Source organism: Hesperophylax consimilis, unplaced genomic scaffold, assembly GCF_061612785.1.
Source record: "Hesperophylax consimilis isolate HC1 unplaced genomic scaffold, BYU_Hcon_1.0 scaffold_32, whole genome shotgun sequence".
Classification (NCBI taxonomy): Eukaryota; Metazoa; Arthropoda; class Insecta; order Trichoptera; family Limnephilidae; genus Hesperophylax; species Hesperophylax consimilis.
Genome location: NW_028301262.1, coordinates 2,709,275 through 2,717,938, shown reverse-complemented (window position 1 = coordinate 2,717,938; position 8,664 = coordinate 2,709,275).

Genomic DNA, 8,664 nt, shown 5'->3' with positions numbered 1-8,664 from the left:
GAAAACGATACATATTGTGAGCATTTTTTATTAAACGTTTGCTTTATTTGACAGTGGAGATAAGTTTTAAAGAAATAACAGAATAACTAAAGAACGCCAAGCACGTCATCAACAAGAATATATGTCCTGTCTTCGAAACAGGAAAGAATTCCGAACATCTGAAACCAACATACCTTTGTAACCCAACTTGGAGGTTGTCGGAGTACTCTCCGCATACTGCAAACACTCAGTCTTCACGTCCGGGAGGTAGATATCTATATCTGTATACGACATTTCACATCCACCCTCTTCCTGGGACCCTGGTTCCTCCTTGATGGAAACACTGTTAAGAAGACCCATGTAAATGGTCCCAGCTAAAAATAAATAACATAATAATCATATTCAGTTGGAACGAAATATGTAAGATCTCGGAGGTAAACTCGGTCACTTGCAATAAATATCACAGACGATTATTTGACCTCGTGTATCAAAAATGTCAAATATCAAGATAGAGAATAGGTTAATCAAATTATACAGTCAGATATACAAGTTATAATGTTTTCGCATAAAACCAAAAATGTTTCTTGTACATAAAATTAAATATTCATTGTCCAGTTGACATTTTGTTACTTCTGCTTCCTATCATATTAGTCATTCAATTACTTGGAACGAACTAAATCGAACGCATTATATTTTTTGGATTTACTTGACATCGTGATTTAAATTAAAAGTAAAATAATATTTACAATCAATTCAATCAATAGAAACCGTGCGGCAAAAATCAGTGCGCAATAAAATTTAGATAGATATTTAAAATATATCACAACAGCTTTTACCAATACGGCGGCAGAAGAGAGACCGCTCAGTTCCTTAAGAGAACTCAGTACGATGTGGACTTCACAAACATGACTGGCAGTAAATACGTAATAAATTGAAAATTTCATTTGTATACTTGTTCTAAGAAAAAAAAATTATAAAATGGATTGATTAATTAATATAACCGACTAAATTGAGTTAATATATTGATCGTAGCCACACAAAGTGTTGAACTGTCAAATTTACTATGGTGTAGATTTGAGTGAGTCAAACCAGTTGCTCCAATATTATCTGATTGTTAAAAACTCTCAGTATCCCCCGAAACCCCGTGGAAACAAACAAAACAATGGATTATCGGACGCATCGCCTTCATGTGCACAATCAAGTAGGTTAATCAAGTATTTGGGCATAATTGAGATCTGTATCTGAATCTACTAGCCCTGTACAATATGCGCAGTTTCATGAAAACCTATCTATTACAATGCAACTTACTACTCGCATACTGCAAACATTCCTTCTTTACATCCGGGAGGTAGATATCTATATCAGTATACGGCATTTCACCTCCGTCCTCATCCTGCGACACTGCTTCCACCTTGATGAAAACACTCTCTGTGTTGGGAAGATCCATGGCCTTCTGGTAAATAGTCCAAGCTCAAAATATGTTAGAGCTGAAACGGAATATAAATGAATCAATCATATTTACGAGGGTTATAATTATTTAAAAGTGATCACCTTCAGTTGGAACGAAATACTCAAAACCTTGAAGGTGAAATGGACCACATATAATAAATAATATAGACCGTTTTTTTACCTCTAGCATCAAAGATGTCCAATATCAATATGGAGAGCAGATGTCTAAAAATTTTGCCTGCTATACGATTAAGGTAAATTTTTATCGCATAAAGTAAAGAATGTTTTCAAGGAAACGTTTTTATCACAGGTGGCTTGTTAACAGTTTGTTTATAACGCCTAGTATATAAGTCTAACATGGAATGAAACAAAATCAAAATAAATATATTTCATGGATACACTTGTCAACACGATTTAAATTTAAACTCGATTCATGTTTAAAATCATCAACACATTAAACTTTTAATTTTAATAAATTTTGAATATCCGCTTTCACCAATAACACGGGAGAACATTCAGAGAACTAAAAGCGGCGTTGACTTTACAAACATGACTGGTAGTAAATATACTTAACTGGATTAATATAACCGATGTAAATACGTTATGAGAGTTGAGTTTTGCAAGAGTTGAACCAATTGCTTTAATGTTATCTAAGTGGTAGATACTCTTAGTATCACCCTAAATCCCCATACAGATAAGAGAGGTTTCTTTAAATGGCTTTAGCCGTGTTTTGCGACCAGATTCGGTATAAAGCAAAATGGCTAAAAGCTATTAGTTTCAATTTTAGGGTGATAAGAAAACAAACTTGGTGATGTCTATTACTGACAAAGAGTAAACGCAAGACAAAATATGTAATATAACACCTAATGAAATTGACTAATTAGGATAATTTTAAGTTTTCCACTCAGTGTAAACAACCCCATGTAGGTACCGTCTGTCGCGAGTGGTGTCCGTCGTTCGTCTGGTGTTTGGTAGCTCAATATATTATGTTGTGAATGTTGCCAAATATATTCTTACAATAAACATGCATCAATTCTATTGTTCAGGACTTATATAGTCAATATAACATGAACCTACTTACACGAGTTCAAGGCAACAGTTCGAATGTATTGAAGAAACGTCACTAGAAAATTAGAAGTGCAACAAGGTGATTTACTTCGGAATAGAAATGTGATGTTCACTGAAGTGATACAAAACTGTATAAATGGAACACAAATATTATTCAGAATACAATACTACTTCAGAAAAAAGGAACAACAATGGTTTTGTGTTACTATGCAAGATGCACGAAGAGATAAATAAACCACTCACTAGATCGATACCGTCGGGCTTTTTGTATGAAAAAAGTTTTACGCACCACTTAACCACAGATAAAACTGACGGAGCGGTGATGATAGACACGGTAGAAAAGCTCAAGCCCGTTTAAAAAAAGCTGTGGCCATAGACAATACAATAGCGCCAGTCATTCGTCCTGTGGTCCATAAAACTATTTTAACACAAAATAAAAACGTCCTTGTTTTTTTTTTTTTTTTTTTAAATGGCTGTACACACTGTGACATGTACAAAAAAACGTCCTTGAAGCAGAATAATACCATGATGTTACCTGAGGGAGAGGTTCACCTGACAAAGCATTTTCGTAAGTAAATTAACTTTCACAGCAAACTTTCGCAATTGGAAACTTTGTCAGAGGAACTTGTTAATCTTAATTATTTTACGAGCAATAATTATTCGCCTGAAACACTCATCCACATTGAAAAATCTCATGATAAAAGATACATGACGCCAACGGGACTCGAACCCGTGTCCCTTCGATTTCCGGTCGACAGCTCTGACCACTGAGCTATGGCGGCTTATCTCTTACCCGCGAAATTATTCAATATATACTAGTGTTTCATTCAACAATTACTGCTTGTTACATTTTGTTAATCTTATACAAAAAACACAAAAGTTTAAAAAAAAATTGAATAAATACAAGTCATCCAAGTATTATTATTATTATTATTATGACAGTCAAATTCTTTTTTTTGCTTATTTTGAATAGAAAAATTAGTAAACTCATGTGACATGTAAAAAAAAAAAAATTACACCATAACAATAAGATAAAACCGGATAATCACTGATCTATAACAGCGCCCTTTAGGTGATCACCCAAATTTTATTATTACTTTATTGTGAATAATTTAGTCAATGTGAAGGTAGACATATTTTCCAAGAATGGATATGTAATAATGTAAATATGTAGGTAAGAAGCACTTTTAACAAGGAATTTAATGTATTTTGCGATTGCAAAAACCTGACGCGTAATTTACGTTGGAATAACGTTAGAACTGTCAATTCATTTTAAACTTGAACTTACGTGGGTAGTACAATTAGGTGAATTTAAATATATGTTTGTAACTCGCTAATTCTACACTGGCTTTATATTTTTGTCACGAAAAACATTCAAGCAATATTTTAGACACGAAATGATAGTATTTCACGTCCCACGTGGCCTCTAGCGAGATGTCAAACTCTAAGCCAATGAGATCTCAGCATTCTGCCACAATATTTTTATCTAAAAGAAAACGGAGATAGGCGTTTCGGTTTCAAATGGCTTTCAAGGACAGGTCGGAGTTATATGCCTCTGAACAAAGAAATGGAAACGTCACTAGATGTGATCGATATTTTAATCCCGGTTATTAGGAACCTGTTCCATAGTTGTCACTGGAACCGTCGGAATAATTTCTGCGAGGAACCAGTTCCTCAGCGAAATTCTCGACTCCCTCTTCCTCATCACAGGATTCGGTTTCACGTACCGGTTTATTTCTACAAAAGTCAAACAACATTTAAATATTTCTGATCTTAGTGCGGAATAATTATTTTCCGAAGGGGACTAATAATAAACTTTTTTAATTTAAAATTGTCCCTTGCTTTAAGACGAAATCTTTTTCTACCAATACTTTAATAATATTTAAATCATATTTTTAATAAGCATAAACTTTTTTGCTCGCCATAATTTACAATAAAAATAAATAATTTTATGACCATTTTAATTTTAATCACACTATACCGGTTACGATAGCACCCTTCCCTTGTCAGGAGAATATTAAAACTTACTTTTGACACAATATTATTATGACACTCCATCACAACACAAGCAACATTTTCAGCTTACTGTGGTGGTAGTAGGAGATTTTCAAATATTGTCAGGTTATTCGTAACCCGGGATTGTTTGTCTTTCTTTTTATAAAACATATATATTTTATATTTACCTATTTAATATTTAATATTTGGCTAATTTATATAGCGCCGTTTTCGTAAGAAATCACCTCAAGATATATACAGGGTGTCCGGTGGTAAAGTGCAGTAACTTCGGGAGGTGATTCTACGTGATCGTAGGAGTAAAAAAGATAAATAACTTTTTCTGAAATTCCAACTTTTAGATGTACTTTTAAGCTAATAACGAAAAATTTCTCCGACGTGCCAAGACGGCATTATCTTTTTCGTCGTTGCCAAATCTACATCCCGCGCCCCTTCCTGCACCCCCCCGCTATTGTAATTCAGTAAGCAAACGTCTGTGCTTTGAATGTAATGAGTCACATAATTTGTCGCGCGGAGTAAACAACTTTGAAAATTTAATTTATCTAGTGTTAAAAGTCTTATTTAAATAAAAACTTTTTAATTTAGTGTCTTTATCTAGTGTTTAAGTCTTACTAAAAAGTACATCTTTATTCGGTGCGTGTTTTCCTTAAACATCGAGTTTTATTTAGTTTAAGAGTAACCTAACTGTTAAAAATGTGTTTCTTTTGTGCGTAATTTTAATATTGAATCATTGTGACAATGCCTCGCTTTACCAACGAAGAACGGGCAGATATTCATTATTTTTATGGACTACATGGTGGAAATTCCGAAGCGGCGCGCCGGGAATATGCACGTCGTTTTCCGAATCGTAATGTGCCCAACGCTCGTGTTTTTGTTCAAACGCATGCACTTATTCGCGAACAAGGAATTGGCCGAAGACCCCGAAACAACAATGCTATTAATTTACCAATAGCGGACGAAGACTTCATCATGGCTACAATTGTAAATGATCCTACATTGTCGCTTCGTAGAATTTCCGCAATGACTGGTGTTCCTAAGAGTTCTATCTGGGATCTCTTCAAGACGTACGGAATGCACCCGTTCCATTATCGGTGCATGCAAGGCCTTCTGGAACGTGACCCCGTATCAAGGATTGCATATTGTCAGTGGCTACTTCGTAAGCAACTTAATAACCCGAACTTCATTGGGAACATCCTTTGGACGGACGAGGCCCAGTTCAACAGAACTGGTGTGATAAACCTGCATAACTTGCATGAATGGGCGGAAGAAAACCCGCGCTCCGTAAGGCAGTTGCACCATCAAGTTCAATTCTCCATTAACGTTTGGGCTGGAATTATTAACAATCAAATTATAGGACCGCATGTGTTGCCACCTAGGCTTAATTCAATAAATTACCTGGATTTCTTGAAGAATGATCTTCCCGTTCTTTTGGAAGAAGTTGATTTAAATAGAAGACGTGAAATGTGGTTTCAACAGGATGGAGCTCCACCACATTTCGGACTTGCCGTTCGTCGCTACCTAGACGAACAATTCCCAGATCGTTGGATTGGACGAGGGAGTACTTCGCCATGGCCGGCGCGTTCTCCAGACTTGACACCGTTAGATTTTTCTTTTGGGGTGCGATGAAGGATAAAGTTTACGCCAAAGAAGTAAATAACGTCGAAGATCTCCGGTTACGTATTCACGAAGCCGCAGATGAAATACGCCACAATGTACGAATTATAAATAATATTACTGTACGTTTACATACTTGCCTACAAGCAGAAGGTGGACATTTTGAAAATATTTTAAATTAGTAAAAAGCGATGAAATTAGTTAAGTGTTCAATGAGTTATTAATATTTTTTATAATAAAAAGTGTAACGTGATTTTAGTGCAGTTCTCTTTTTGAATTTGGTAAAATATCAAAACATACGGCGAACTCTGTGTTGTTATTGTTTACAATTCACATGCGGTTTCCATGGATACGCGCCACTCACAATATCGGTTTCCATGGATACGCGCCACTCACAATATGCAACGTTGCCACGTTCACACTTGCGAATTTATCGGGTAAGTTTGCACCTACACTATGGCTTTTTAGCAGGTATGTCTTTTTGTATGAAAAAGAAAAAATTGGAATTTCGGAAAAAGTTATTTGTTTTTTTTACTCCTACGATCATGTAGAATCGCCCCACGAAGTTACTGCACTTTACCCCCGGACACCCTGTATATATATATATAACAGACTTTTTTGTAGGCGTTTTTAAAGTATACAATTCCGTAGTACATTATTTTGATATTTTCATAAGGTCTGTAATGTAAGCGGCCAAAAATAATCTTTATATCGACTTTTCTCTGCTTTTTATCTATATGTCTTAATGCATGTGTTATTTATCTAAACCTTCCAGAAGAAATTCTCTAAATGATGCTGAAAACCTTATCGAAATCAGTCGCATAGTTAAAAAGAACTAAACGCACAGACAGACAGACGCGAATGTCAGTTTATTTTATACTATTTATAGATAATGGATTTCACCACGAATTGTCAGTATCCAAAATAGAAATATTAATTACATGTTCTTAACTTCTGTTTTATAATATCTTTTGTTGTTTTACAAGCTATATTTCTTTACAAGCTTTTATTATGTACACGATTTTTATTTCTTATATTATGGTTTTTGTATTATGATTTAAATTATACCATGTAAAAGTCAAAAGGCGTTACTATTACTTGACATAATAAATATCTTTCAACACGTTGAATATGTATTTTTTGTATAATATATTCTTTTTTTTTGTGCAGGGTCAAATTAAATCCTATTAAGTTGTTGCACTAAGAAAAAAATCCTGGCTTCGATTCCTAGTTGAGACCGTTACTTTTTATTTTTCTGTGTCTTGTTCTGTTTCATGTTTTGTTAAGATATATTAGTATTATCTTCTACTTAAATAATAAATCAATGTTCAATACATCGGTTGTACTGACCCTGTTTTGAATTACTGTCCATTGTATTTTTGAAAATAAAAAATATTTTGATGTGTGCATAGCTGTGGGTTTTTTTATTTTCATATTCCTGCATTCCAATATTTTTATATTTAAAATATAATTTTTTTGGGGTAGTGAATGAATGATGTTAGCTGGGTGCAGTTATTGTATGTTTGCACTTTTTTTTAAATGGCCTTGAGATTTCTTTATGGTCCACGATATATTTACCTGTCTGGACTAAACGACCGTTTTATTTGTGGTCGTCTGTGGTTAAGGGGGTGACAAAACGGGGCCATACAAAAAGCCCGAAGATATCAATCTAGAGAGTGGCTTATGATCATGGTGTTATGATTTTGGTTGACGACCGGTGTATATCGTGTTTGTGAAATAATTTAAACGAAATTAAAATTTGAAGTGTTTATTTTTGGTTTTCCCCAACATTTATACTAAAAACCTTTAGTAATAATATAACTAAATTCAAGTATTAATTCAAAGTAAACATTCCATATTTACCGTGAAGCTGAATTCATAACCTTTACCCAAATATTGACCACCTCTAGTGACGTTTCCATTTCCTTGTGCAGAGGCATATAACTACGGCCTGTCCTTGAAACCTATTTGAAACCAACACTCATAACTCCGTTTTCTTTTAGAAAAAAATATTGTGGCAGAAAGCTCAGATCTCATTGGCTTAGAGTTTGACATCTCGCTCGAGGCCACGCGTGACATGACGCAGATGTGTGATGGCGTGAGATAGGTACTATCATTTCATGTCTAAAATTTAGCTAGTTAAAGTTATTTGTGATGAAAATATAATCCGTGTAGTGTTAGCGAGTTAAAATTATATATTCAACCTAACCTAAATGTACTCCCTACGTAAGTTCAAATTTAAAAAGAATTGACAGTTTGTAGGTTATTACGCGTCAGGATTTTGCAATCGCAAAATACGTTAAATGGCTTGTTAAAAGTGCTTCTTACCTACTTATTTACATTATGACATATGCCATCTTGGCAAATATGTCTACCTTCACAGCGTATAAATGTTATCGATTACATTGACTCACTTTTCAAAATAAAATCAAAATAGTATTAGGATGAATTGTACAGCGCCGTCTTTTGTGCAAAATCATCTCAAGGGCGCTGTTTATCAATGATTATCAGGTTTTATCTTATTGTTTTAGTACATTCATT